Below are 15,109 nucleotides of genomic sequence, written 5' to 3'. Positions count from 1 at the left end.
CTACAAGCATGTAACAGCATGGAGTAACAGACACCAGTGTGGAAGTGCATACCCACAACCAATCTCAACACAGTCACAGTCACATTATGGAAGCCTAATTAATAGTACAGTATATAGACTGTGTGAACAAAACCATTCTCATATGTGCCACTCACACACTAACCCTACATATACTGGCCCAATACACAGTGTAGTCTGATGCCTGACTGTGGTATGGGACATGTCTCAGTCTGGCCTTACAAACATATACTCTGATAGGGTACTGTAAACTGGAACAGCATCCATTGTCAGCTAGAACAGGACCAAGAAAAATTACATCCACCACAGTCTGTACACAGGCCAAGTAACATATTCATAATACACGCAATGTCAACAATCACCATAAGTACACATACCTCATTACTGTACAGACTACAACAGAATGTCAAGGTTTTGTCCTCAAATATAATGCCTACTATACATAACATGTCTAGCAGTCTGATATCTCACTGGCTTGTTATCAGGTATGATGTCAGTAAACTAATGATATATGCACCTCTTACTGCATGACATATGGACAAATGGTGACTAACTTGGAGGACAGAGTCACAAACACAGGGCCACTATTGACATATTGCTGTGATAAACTGAGAAAATTCCTGGTGTAACAGGGTTTGTTGTGACATTTCTCTTCTGAGGGATAGGAAGTCAGTAACTCACACAGATGTCACCATGTACTGACTGCAATCATCAGAGTATGGTGTTTGTATTTCTAAAGATAGGAAATGTGTGAGTAACACCCCACATGTAAGACTCCAGACTCTGGCCAGTCTGCAGATAGCTATACAGGTGCGTTCCTTCAACCACATAACACTGTCATACCAGACTTTAAATCATGTAGGACAGCCATATCCACACAAACCCAGTTAAACCAACATTATTTCAAATGTAGAAGAGCAATACTTACATTCTGCCCTCATGTCTGGAACATCCCCCTTCTGTTTGTTTGCCTGTCTGCACAGTGTATGTTGTAAGAAGTATTTCCATCTACCCTCTGTGATGCTGTTTGTCAGACACCCACATGAAGTCCTGCTCACAGTGAAGGAAAAGGGCCAACACCCACATTAAGTGCTTAGTTATAGGAGTGTGTTTCTATGCAATTGGCTATAGAAATGATACCACAGCTGTTCCACATGCAATTATCAAGTGGGGGACTGCAATTCATACACAGGCCATCAGCTGATCATGAGCATTACTTACAAAACTCAAGCTGCTGCCTATTTAAAACAGATGTACTTTTCCACATCCACCAGACAGGGAGACAGAGAGAGAAACAGAGACAAAGTAAGAAAGGAAGGGAGTAAGAGAGTAAGAGACAAGCATGTTTGTGTATGATCCATGGGTGGAGAGTGGTATCTGGGTATTATAACGGTTGCTTATATTGCTTACTAAGCCATACTGTCATATAGTAATTTCACATGACTGTACAGATTTATGGCTGAGGATTGTCTACAACAACCTCTGCAGTGCTTGAAAACTGTTGGCCTTGTAATGTGGACATTGGGACATATAGGTCCTCAGTATAATGATGTAGAAAAACCCACACTGCAATGGATCCTGTCATTACATAATCACCCCAACACTCATACAGAACTGTGATGATACACACTCTTGCCACTACTGAGTTTCAAACCCCTACCTATGTATTACTATTACAGTATTACACAGTTATTGCATGTGCCACAGAGCTTACATGTCAAAGACTTGTCCAAAGGTATCTTTGAAGGTGAGTAACATTAGCAACAGTGCTAAAGGAGGGGTAAGGGAAGTGTAGTAAGTGTGAATGTTCACAAAATCATGTGTTAACGAAGACACACACACTCTCTCAGGGAAACACAAACATTATCATAGTTGGCAAGTTCAGAATTAAAACTCCTACCTAACTAGTTTACTACACTACAGTACTACACAGTTATCGCAAGCGCCACAAAACTTATATGGCTGAAATCTGGCCAAAGGGTTATTTCAAGGTGAATGACATCAGCAGGCATGCTAAAGTAGGGCAATGGGAGGTGCAGTGAGCATGAATGGCTTCAAAATCATTACTCTCCACAAACACACACACACACACACACACACACACACACACACACACATACACACACACACACACACACATACACACAAACATTTGCCAGTACTGAGATGCATAGGTTCATTGCTTCACAGGTGTGTAGTAGGTGAATGGGGATGAAGGCTGTACAAGGCTAGACAAAGGGAATACCTTGGCATCAGGCCACATGACAATAGTCTCAGGTGTGGCTCAGGGGTGTAGTCCCTGGAGTGGTTCCCAGGGGTGGGTATTGTATTAACTATTCACTCATCTGGATTATTATTGTGGGTGACCAGTGATGTGCACTGCTTCCCATGTATGTGATCTATATTCCATAACATGGACAGTGTCTGGGTTGTGCACATGTCCCACATGTATGTTCTTTGATGTGTGGAAGTGTACTTGAGGTCTCTGGGGCATGTTGTGTTGACAGATTGTTATCTTCTGATGTAGCAATTCTGACCTCATTTGGTGAGACCTGGCTATGGAACTGAGGTCATGCTTGTGCCTACATTGACAGCATGATACAGGTATTCAGTAGAGTTAGTGGCATCTGTCCATACAGGGCATGTGCATAGTTCATGGTATTCCCTTTGTGGGTTACATTTGCAGACTGTACAGGTGTTGTAGGCATCCAGTAGGGAACATAGCAAAAGGGCAACTGTAAGCATTTATTTGCCTACAGTGAAGATGGAACAGGGTGCCATGTCCTTTTACTTGCTGGATAACACAAACTCAGTCAGGAGATGTAACACATTACAGTACTTTCTGATGTCAGTGTCACTGTTGTGGTCAACAGGCATGTAGTCCACTGCAATTATACCGTGGGTACTATCTGTGAGGCAATATGCAGGGAACTACCACTATAGTGGTTGTTGCCTAGCCAAGTGTGTTTGTGTATGAGACATGGGTGGAGAGTGTTCTCTGAGTAATAGAAGGGTTCCCTATATTGTTCACCAATCCATAATGTCACATGTAGGGCTATAGATTATCTACACCAGCCTCTCTGGCGTTTGACATCTGTTGCCCTTGTTAGGTGGATATTGTGATGTATACTAGGTCCTCAACATAATAATTTAGCAAAACCCACCCCACAATGGATCCTGTTATTACACAATCACAACAACTTCCACACAGGATACTGATGACAAACACACACACACACATACACACACACACACACACACACACACACACACACACACACACACACACACACACACACACACACACACACACACACACACACACACTTGCCAGTACTGAGATGCAAACCCCTACCATGCTATGTATTGCTACTATAGTGTACCACATTTATCCCATGTGCCATGGAGCTTATAGGATGGATGTTGTCCCAAGGTACTTCTAAGGTGTGGAGCATCACAAGCCCTTGTAAATACTGGCATTGGGTGATGTAGTGGGTGAGATATCGCAAAAAATAATTTTACCCTGAACACACATTTACATTTGACACAGGTGAGATTCAAATCTCTATCTAATAATCTTTACGGACCATTATGTTATGTATTTACCACATGCACCACTGACCTGACATGGTTTAAAGATGGCAACAGGTACTTCTAAAGTGGATGATGTCTGCAGGACTGCTAAAGTCAGATTCTGAGATGTGCACTGGGTGTAAATGTCACCAGAATCTTTGAGGAACACACACAAACACTTGCCACAGATGAGATTTAAACCCATACCTGTGTAGTTACTGCTACTACATTGTTCCGCATTTATGGCATGCGTCATGGAGCTTACATGCTGGAGAGCTCTCCGCAGGTATCTTTGAAGGTGACTAACATCAGCAGCAGTGCTAAAGGAGGGGTAAGGGGAGAGTAGTAAGTGTGAATGTCCATAATATCAGATATTATCAAGGACACACACACACGCACTCTCTCATACACACCACCACAGTTGCTAAGTCTGTGATTAGAACTCCTACTTAACTGGTACATTACACTATAGCATTACGCAGTTATTGCAAGCGCCATGGAGCTTATGGGGCTAGTCCTTTTCCAAAGGGTTATTTCTAGGTGACTGACATTAGCAGGCATGCTAAATTAGGGCAATGGGAGGTGTAGTGACCATGAATGGCCTCAAAATCATTCATCTCCACACACACACACACACACACACACACACACACACACACACACACACACACACACACACACACACACACATACACATACACACACACACACGCACACACACACACACACACACACACACACACACACACACACACACACACACAGACACACACACACACACACACACACACACACACACACACACACACACACACACACACACACACACAGTTTCACAGTTGCGATGTTTGGGATTAGAACTCCTACCTAACTGGTATGTTATACTATAGCATTATACAGTTATCGCAAGTGCCACAAAGCTTACAGGGCGGGTTCTTGTCCAAAGGGTTATTTTAAGGTGACTGACATCAGCAGGCTTGCTAACGTAGGGCAATGGAAGGTGTAGTGACTGTGAATGGCCTCAAAATCATTCACCTCTGCACACACAGAGTTCCACGGTTGCTATGTGGGGGATTAGAACTCCTACCTAACTAGTATGTTACACTATAGCATTACACAGTTATCACAAGTGCTATCGAGCTTATGGGGCTGGCTTTTATCTAAAGGGTTATTTCAAGGTGACTGACATCAGCAGGCTTGCTAAAGCAGGGCAATGGGAGGTGTAGTGACTGTGTATGGCCTCAAAATCATTCTCCTCCACACACACAGAGTTCCACTGTTGCTATGTGGGGGATTAGAACTCCTACCTAACTAGTATGTTACACTATAGCATTACGCAGTTATCACAAGTGCCATGCAGCTTATGGGGCTGGCTTTTATCTAAAGGGTTATTTCAAGGTGACTGACATCAGCAGGCTTGCTAAAGCAGGGCAATGGGAGGTGTAGTGACTGTGAATGGCCTCAGAATCATTCATCTCCACACACACACACACACACACACACACACACACACACACACACACACACACACACACACACACACACACACACACACACACACACACACACAATTTCACAGTTGCCATATCTGGGATTAAAAGTCCTATCTAACTAGTATGTTACACTATAGCATTACACAGTCATTGCAAGCACCACAGAGGTTATGGGACTAAGATTTGGCCAGAGGGTTATTTCAAGGTGATTGACAGCATGAGTGCTAACTTGGGGAATGGAAAGTGCAGTGTGTGTGAATATGCCATAAACCATTCCTCTGGAAACACAAACACAACACTCACTCACACACAACTTTACTTTTGACAGGACTGGGTATACAAATGCTAGACGAATGCTGATTTGTACTATCATGTTATACAGTTATCACAAGCACCACAGACACTATAGGGCTGAGAGCTACCAAAAGCAATGTCTACAGTGATTGAATTGGATTTGTGGTGGGTGGGAGAGGCCTCATGATGGAAATCTCTCTGTCACTGTCTGTCTCTCTCTTCCCCACATCTCTGTGTGTGTATGTTTGACATATTATAGTGTGTTGGCCTTGGATATGTGTGACTATTCCTATACAATGTGTGTGCAAAGCATGAATGGTGTGCAATGTGGTGTGTGTACAGACATCTGTGACTGACAGATATGTTTATTCCACTGTTGTTGTCAGACATGAGCTTAATTTCTCTAAGTGTAGGAGCATGCCCCGTATGGCCGTCTATATTGAGTGTGTGAATCCATTCCAGGTAGGTTGTTCTCCAGTCCAGGATTTGGTGTTCTATACCTACAGCTAGCAACCTGTTTCTGCAGGATATCTGCAGATCGGTTGACAAAATGGAGTCACAATGGGTGAATAATAGTGGGATACTGTAACTATTGTGTCGGTGCTGCTTGTGTTACATGGTTGGTGTTAGCAGACATATTCAGACATATGTACTGTTTTATATTGTGATGTATTATGTCATCAACTACTGACAGATATACTTATTTGCTCACAGTTATTTCCTAGAAAATACAAGATGAATGAAGCTGTGTCCAGTATTATGGTCTGCAGCCTACATATTCTTGCACACGAATGCCATTCTGGAGGGGTAGCTGCAGACACTTGCTGATGGGTCTGTGTAAATGGTCCAGCACCTCGATACTGTGGTAGCTGAGAATCCCCTGCTTGTACGTGTATCAGCATAACAGAATGACCATATCCTGCTGTGGCCATACCTCTCAGCTGTACAGATTCACCTAGGTTACCCAGAGGCAAGGATTATATATCTGGTCAGTTCCCCTTCACATTGTGGTTTACAAGCAGGTTTGTAGCCACCCATTACTGGGTTTGCAGGCAGTGGTAGTATGGGCACACAGAGTTTCAGACTTCACACACTCCATGACGTCCATGCTTCTACACCCCCCACTCTTTTATTCTATCCTCTTCCTAACATTATGCGAGCGATATATAAGTAGTATCCCTATAGTTGTCCCTTCATCCCAGTGTCATTTAGGGGTTGGTCCACAGTTTGTGCAGTAGGACATGGTGAGCATGCTACTGGGATTTGTCAACATGGTCATGCATTTGTGTTCTGTGGACTATGTTATGTTGTTAGTTCAGATCCCATGAGATGACATACATTGGCAGTACAGGTGAGGCACAAGCCTTTGACAGAGGACTGTAGGGCATTTGATAGTGATGTAGCCCATCTGTAGCAGGCCAGTGAATTCTTTCACTCATACATTCCCAGGCTGTGAGCCACTGGATTCCCCTTGGGTGACAGGGCAAGTGTGCAAGGTGTTAATGTCAATAGTTCCTGTCCATATTAATCCATTGGTCTGGATGCTGGCAGGGTGCTGCTTACAGCTAGGGACACACCTGCATGGGACACCTCTTCAGCATGCTGCATTCTGTGGGTTTTCCCATACAGAAGTGGGGTCATACTGTACTCATTCCCAACAGCAGGGATATGACCTGTGATAAACCTGTGGCTGATGGTGGGGGTGAGCTGAGTGCATGTGTAATATGGAAGCTTCTTGCAGCTGACTCACAGATATATCTGGGACATTCCCCTTATGCTGCATTGTGCGGGTACATAGGCAGTCTCTCACTACTTCATAACTATGCCGTTTGTGGTCTGCCAGTGATTGGCCAGACTACATCAGTATTCCATACTACACAGACAACTAATGTGCTGCTAACCTGTATGTACAGTTTCAAAGGTGTGTGCAGTTGGCAGTTAAATTTTATGCACTCTGTCTAGGGTACTTCCACCTGTGTACTGTGTGTATGTCTGGGCCCACATTCATGGCATGTCCATCTTTCAGATGGTGGCAGACATTGACATCTGGACAGTGAGTATGGATGACTGCTGAATTGGGTATTGCTGAGATGCCTTGTGGTTGGCACTGCAGTTGTCAGAACATGGCGCTGTCATCAACAGTACTGGCCATAGGCCACCAAGACACAACCCTCCATGCCTACATGCTGACCACTTCCACACAATATAACACACAACAACCTAACACACGGACCCCTGCATATTGTACACATGCAACAGTCTATCATGTAAATTGGGCCAGCTCAGGTGATCTGTGCTCCACTGTTATTAAACCCACACGTACATGTTACTGTATTTCTACATAGGATTGTGGGGGGGGGGCACACCTGACAACTGTAAACATTTGCTATGACTGTATTGGTATTTCAGGTACTCTGCTGGCTTCCATTTTGTTTTGTATTCTGACCTATCATGCAGACTAGAGGCATATCAGTAGAGTACAGATCTTAGGTTTTATTGAACTACATTTCATTTTCAGACTTCTTACATTTCAGAACTAACAAACAACTGCCAGACCTGTTATAGTGTGTCTGTGTAGGTCTGGAGGGGGGGGGTTGTTTCCCATTGCCATCAATTGGAGGCCTTAGCACAGCCTCTCTTTATGGTCATCTACACCTATCCTGCTGGCTGAGGCTGGTGTTGGGTATGTGAGCCTCATTGACATGCATATGGTGTCCTATGGACACACATTTGGGTCACCCCATGTACTGCAGTGGAATTTGTCACCTTATCTAGTACTGCATACTTTGTTGACACCAGTATTTGTTATGGATTTCATGCTGCCCATATAGGTGTCCACTATCTGCTGCCATCCCATTCAGCCACCCAATTCCCTTGCATGCTCACATCCATACCATAGATACAACTAGCAGAACATACTACTCCATTCAGCAATTGATAGGAAGAGTGACTTATCTTGTGGCTGGGCCAGTATTGAGGATGGTGCTGGAGGGCTGACTATGTTGGATGCACATAGTACACTCCCTATACATGGTAAAGCACAGGTAGTGTCATGCTTGGCATCCCTTTTACTGCATGTGCGAGTCAGAGAGAGGTGGCATTCCCTGGGTCCCTACCATGTCAGTGTGTGTGCTATGCGTTGCCTCTTTGGCAAAGCCTGGGCATACTGGGCATGCCTCCTTCTGCCTACATGGGAAGGCTCAGGTTGTTCCTCCTCCGAGTCCCTCCTGTGCCTGTGATGGCCTTGGCAATGGTGGGGGGCTGTGTGGCCTTGCCCCATGCTGTTCCTGCTGCAGCTGTTTCCACAGGGTCATATTGTGTAGCATGGCACATACAATGAAAATTTGTGTACATGTAGCTGGAGAGAACTGCAAGGCTCTACCAGATATGTCCAGGCAGGGGAACCATGACTTGAGCATCCCAAACACACACTCTATTATGATTCTGGTTTGTGCGTGTGCCTCATTATGGAGTTCTTGTTTGGGTGTGTGTGCATTTCTGATGGGTGTCATCAGCCACGGCTCCAGTGCGTAACCAGCATCCCCCACTAGGTGGCCATATGGGATGTCCCCACTGGCAAATTTCTGGTACAGCTGTGTCATATGCCAGATGTGGGAGTCGTGATAGCTTCCAGAACTGCCAGCACACCCATTCAAGATAATGCCCTGGGCATCCTACATGACCTGGCAGTTGATGGAGGGGAAGCCCTTGCGGTTTATGTAGACCCTACCTCCCTCACCATATGGTGCTTTGATGTGTATGTGCATGCAGTCTATAGCACCCACTACCTCAGGGTATTCTGTTATTTGGTGGAAGAGATGCATATTGCTGGTCAACGCCTCACAGGTATTGAGGAAATATATGTGCTCACTGGCATTTGTTGACATGGCATCCAGGAACTGGTGGAGTACCCTGGATGCTGATGCCTGTGAGATCCCCATGATATCCCCAGCTGGCCTTTGGAAGGTACATGTGGCTAGTATTCTTAACCCCACACATACCTTTATATCCACTGGGATGGGTTCCCCTCTGTTGGTTCTGTGTGTGAGGCATGGCCAGCACAGCTCAACAATTTGCTGTAAAATGTCTATATATATATATATATATATATATATATATATATATATATATATATATATATATATATATATATATATATATATATATATATATATATATTCCTATAGCACTCCACTATCTCCAGCTCATTTAGCCCCTGGTAGGTTATCCTGGGTCTGTACACTCTCCTCTTTCTCCTCACTGTGGGTTGGTTGTCAGCATTCACATCCTCACCATATTCAGTCTCTTCCACATATTGATGTATGACAGCAACAGCAGCCCCTAACATTTTGTTAGTTTTTGTCAGATAAAACTTCCCTGTCTTTGTACACCGGTGTTGCAGAGTTTGTGGGAAAAACCAGAGTAAAAGGTGTTTGCATAGTTTATAGCAGTGTTAGCTGGGCTGGGTTGCTGCCTGTGTAATTGGCTGATTCTGATACATTTCATCTGCCAGCTATTCTAGTTCTCCTTTATTGACTTCCTTCTGCTGTTTTCCCTTCCCATTGCCTTCCCGTTTAAGTCCCAAGGTGTGCCACACATACCAAGTGCTCATATGTGAACAGAGCTGCTATTCCCTGTGTTTTTTTTGTTTTTGTTTAAAACCCAGTGCGCACCGCGCACACCGGTTTAGGCAATGTAAGCACAGCTAGGCAGTCTCAGACACCCCCCCCCTTCCTAAGCTGTGCATATCTAAGGGCAAGCATGAGCCACAGAGCTCCAATAAGCTTACAGCATGCATGACACTCCCCCTTATGAGGTCATCTACCTCTTATACTTGTACCATGGTGTTGCTGCACCTACACGGTTGGGTGCAAGCTAACACTGAGAGGAAATTTGTGATTCAGTATCAATTCCCTCATTTGCATAAACCAGAATGCTAATTCATAGTTACCACACTAACACTGAGCCTTCCCCCTTAGCAACCACTATTCCCTGGTATTGTTGTTTTATACATGCCATTGACTATCACGACAAAATACTGATTTGGGTTTAAAATCTTATTTCCAATTTTTTTTTCTTATTTTCGGGCCGATCCTGTTTGCACACCTCTGCCCTACGCTTTTAAACGGCTGAAATCGTCCAAAAAAAAATAAAAGTTATTTTTTATAATTTTTCAACTATTTCCCATTCCAATGGCCAAATATTTGGCCATCAGCATGCCTACTACATTGAATACATGCTTTCTTTGGAGCTGTCATGCCTCCTTTTTTGTAATTTGCAGAAATGTATTCGGTTAGTAACCAAATACATTTCTGCAGGTTACAATATTCCTGCACAGATGCCTGCCTGCTTCCTGGATCACTAATTCACCTCATTTGCATGTTTTTTACCAGCAATTAGCATAGAGCAGTGGTGTTTGTGCAGGCATAGTGTAGGAGTGCTCATGCATGTCCCAGGAGCTCTTTCCTGGATCGCTCGTTGGCCATATTGCGTGCAGCAGCTCTTGCACTATTTCTGCACACTGTGCAAAGCTCGCTGAATCCTGGGAAAAGTTTTCTCTTGCATTTTCTTCAATTTTAGCCTGTGTTGCCAATACTTTGACCACTTTAGCATTCATAAAATAGTAAATGTCCAATTATTTTTCCTTCAGGACTTTTTTGCTTCATGACAAACACTGCTCTGACTTACTATGCACACATTTGCTTCTAGTACACTTATAATGTTTGTATGTATCATTTTTAATTTCACTAGCATGTTTACACTGCTGCTCATTTTGCTTTTAGCTTCTTTTTTCTGCTTAATGTAACTCATATCTCTTGCCACTCCTACATCTACACTTTGCTTTTTAATTTGTTCAGTCTGATAAGCAATTTGTATAGCTTTCTCTAATGTTAAATGTGGCTCCAACTGTAACATCTGCAAGATGCTATGGCCTTAAACACCTATGACAATTCTCTCTTATTTCCTCATATTTCATGTCACCAAAACTGACAGTATTCTGCCACTTTGTACAAATGTTTTATAGATGTTTCTATAGACTCACCCCATTTTATGAACACATTCATGGAAGCACCCTCTTTCATGTATTACATATTTTTAAGCATAAAACATTCATCTAGCTTCTTTTAAGCATAACAAATTAATCTAACTTGGAAATCACAGCTTCATATGTTAAGGATTGTCCTTCAGAAAACTTAAAATCACCAAAAATATATTCAACATCTCTGCCGATAGCATAAAGAAGGTAGCTTACTTGAATCTCCTTGTCTTCTTTTGTCCAAATTAACTACTATTCAAGGACTATTTTTTTTCATTTGGAATGTTTTTCTTCTTACCATCTTTAACCAATCACAAGCTCTCATGAATCAAAACATGCCAAAATGTTGGTAAAATCATAAGTCAGGCTTTCCAAGGGACTACTGAGCAGTTTCTCACCAACATGACAACATTCAATTTTAGTAGTATAGCTTTCACAATAATCTCTGAATACAAAAATACTGAATCTCTGAATACCAAAATACTGGAAGTTGCTTCAGGCTTTAGTGTTATGGTGAATGTGATTAACTTATGGTCTTATTTGATCAGGGAAGAAGTTACAGTTGGTGGAGAACAAAACTACACCATATTGGTAAGGACCTAATCCAGGATTTTATCATCCCTGGTCAGGGAGCAGACTAACTGGTCCAGAAAGTTTGTAATGATGAAGTCCAGAAATATCTATGCATACATGTTTAAAGATGTATAAATCTTCCAGTTTATAGAGAGGTAGTTGAATTCTTGTAGGCGAATGGTGTTTGGCTTAATGCGCAGGGAGTCCATACTAGCAAGGTAGGAGGTATGGGCTGAAGGGAGACATAGAGGAGGTTCTACATTAGCTATGATATGATAAGGGCTTTTGTTAGTAGTAAATTGGATATGGAGGAGTTCCAGACAGAGCCATAACACCCAGCACTACTGTCAGCCTGGCATCCCTCACCACTAGGTTGAGGAGCAAACCAAAAAAGAAGAAGAAGAAGTCTGTTCTCTGGTCTAGTCCTCATCCCTGAAGTGCCAAGTCTTAATACCCTCATATTCCATATGAGTAAGAAAAAAATGGATCTGCCAATCATGTTGCATCCAGGGTGGCTGCACCCTTGGCACTAACCCAGCTACGCTTCTGGTTCTATAGCATTAACTTGTAAAAGAGTTTGGAGATGATGTATTTTTTAAGAATATGGAGACACTGTCACCTTTAGAGCTTTTGTCTAATGTGGTGGACCATAATGTATGATAAGTATTGAAATCCTACACTAAAATAGTGGCTTCAATGGTTTTGAACCAGGTCTCTATGATGATGTATACATCAATGTTTTCAGGTTTAAGGAGTGCTTGCACAAAGTGCAGTTTTATGTAAAGGCTCCTAGCATTGAGCAATAATATCTTAATGTTATCTGAATTCTGTTTAGTTATGCTGGAAGCTTTAGAAGACTGGCAATGCCAAAAATAGGCACTATGGTGATGGACAAGAATTTTGTTAATATTCAAAAGCCTGGAGGGGAGAGGTACAGGCCATCCCTGGCACCCTCTGCTGATTCCATGAACTAGAGCCACCAAAAAAAGATTTTGGCAAAACTTGCAAGGTACTTCTTGCAGGCAAACACAACCTAATCAGTGTACAAAAAAAAAAAAAAAAAAAAAAAACAGTCTATTCCTTCTCCTGTACACTAAAGAGATGGTCAGATGCATGATATACCCCCTCCATACCAGACATTTAGATACCATGTTTTGCCATGGCTCTCCTTCCTCACAATTTAGCAACAAAAACAGGCAAACAAAAACTAATTTCTTGTTTTAAACTTTGTCAAACTGCTAGTTGCTACAGTTTATACCCTGCCTGCATAGACAGCTACAACATTCAGGTTTTAGTTAAAAAAAAGATCTTTTAAACTGCAGCAAATTGCTTGCTCCTAATGTAGCAAACAGTTGCTACAGTTTATACCCTGCATGGAGCTCTATGGAACTCAGATTTTAGTCACATTTTTTTTTTCTTTTAAACTAGAGCAAACTGCTTGCTACAAATGTAACAAACAATATACCCTGCCTGCACAGAGCACTACAGTGTTCAGGTTTTAGTTAAAAAAAGGTTTTTATTTATTTAACATTTGTTTGCTGTGAAAGAGCCCATTTTCAGTGGAGGCCCTGGGGAAAATGCTAGATGCATGACTTTGAAATGTGGGAAGAAACCAGAGCACCTGGAGGAAACCAACACAAATGCATGGTGGACATGGAAACTTTGAACAGAAGGTTCCCCAGCCAGGAATAGGTTCATAGGTAGGTACTAGGCTATTGGCCCTAGGGCCCATACAAGCCTAGCCAAAAAATGTACCCTGGCTTTCGCCACCCAAGAGAATTATTTTCCTGTGCCCCTGTCGAGCAGAGCCACAGAAGTGATCCCCAGGCTGAATTTCCCATTTCCCATTTCCCATCCAATCATCAAGATTTTTCTTGAAGAGTGCTAATGAGGAGCTCTGTTTGACATAGATAGATAGTCTGTTCCAGAGTATGGGAAGTCTCTGGCCCATACAAGCCTAGCCAAAAACTGTACCCTGGCTTTCGCCACCCAAGAAAATTATTTTCCTGTGCCCCTGTCGAGCAGAGCCACAGAAGTGATCCCCGGGGTGAATTTCCCATTTCCCATCCAATCATCAAGATTTTTCTTGAAGAGTGCTAATGAGGAGCTCTGTTTGACATAGATAGATAGTCTGTTCCAGAGTATGGGAAGTCTCTGGCCCATACAAGCCTAGCCAAAAAATGTACCCTGGCTTTCGCCACCCAAGAAAATTATTTTCCTGTGCCCCTGTCGAGCAGAGCCACAGAAGTGATCCCCGGGGTGAATTTCCCATTTCCCATCCAATCATCAAGATTTTTCTTGAAGAGTGCTAATGAGGAGCTCTGTTTGACATAGATATGTAGTCTGTTCCAGAATATGGGAAGTCTCTGGGACAGGAATCTATCCCTCCAGCATGTTCTGTTTATTGTGGTGACAAGGTTTAGGTCCCTAGAGCGTGTAGCTCAGAGGGATTGGGATTTCTTTAAGTGGAGAATGTCCAACAGCTCTGGGTTTGACATAGCTTTGTATGTTAGGCAGAGATCACCCCTGAGTAGGCGATATGCGATGGAGTAAAGCTGTAGTTTTTTGAGACAGTCTGCATAGGGCATCTGTTTGAGTCCAATAATCCTCTTTGTCAGGTATTTCTGTGGTCTTTCCAGTTGTTGTAGATGTCTTGTGAGGTACATACCAAAAGGGGCATTGTACTATATAATGGGTCTAATGAGTGATGAGTAGAGGGGAACAATGACCTCTTTTTTCTGGATGAGAATCCTTTTGTGATGAGATGAGCCACATAGAAGGATTTCCTGACCACTGTGGCAATGTGATTATCAAAGGAGAGACTACTGTCCACCTGTGTCCCAAGGTCTCTTATCACATTTTCGGCATTAAGTAGACTACCAGCTATGTGGTAGTTCATGGGTACAGAGTTTTTACCAAAGGGGATGACAATACACTTTTTGGCATTGAGCTTCAGGCCATGGCTTTGACACCAGGTATCTGTCTCAATGAGGCCCTTTTGTAGTTTGTCCACATCGTTAGGAGTTTCGATTATGGCTCCTAGTTTGCAGGAGCAAACTTTCACAGTGTGGGTTCTGTCCATGAGCCAGTTGGCAACCCATCTTGTGACATTGGGATTTAT

The sequence above is a fragment of the Protopterus annectens genome, chromosome 3.part0 (assembly GCF_019279795.1).
Source record: "Protopterus annectens isolate FY-2018-M chromosome 3.part0, PAN1.0, whole genome shotgun sequence".
Lineage (NCBI taxonomy): Eukaryota > Metazoa > Chordata > Ceratodontiformes > Protopteridae > Protopterus > Protopterus annectens.
The sequence above is the reverse complement of the archived record's forward strand: the minus strand, read 5'-3'. Positions refer to the sequence as shown.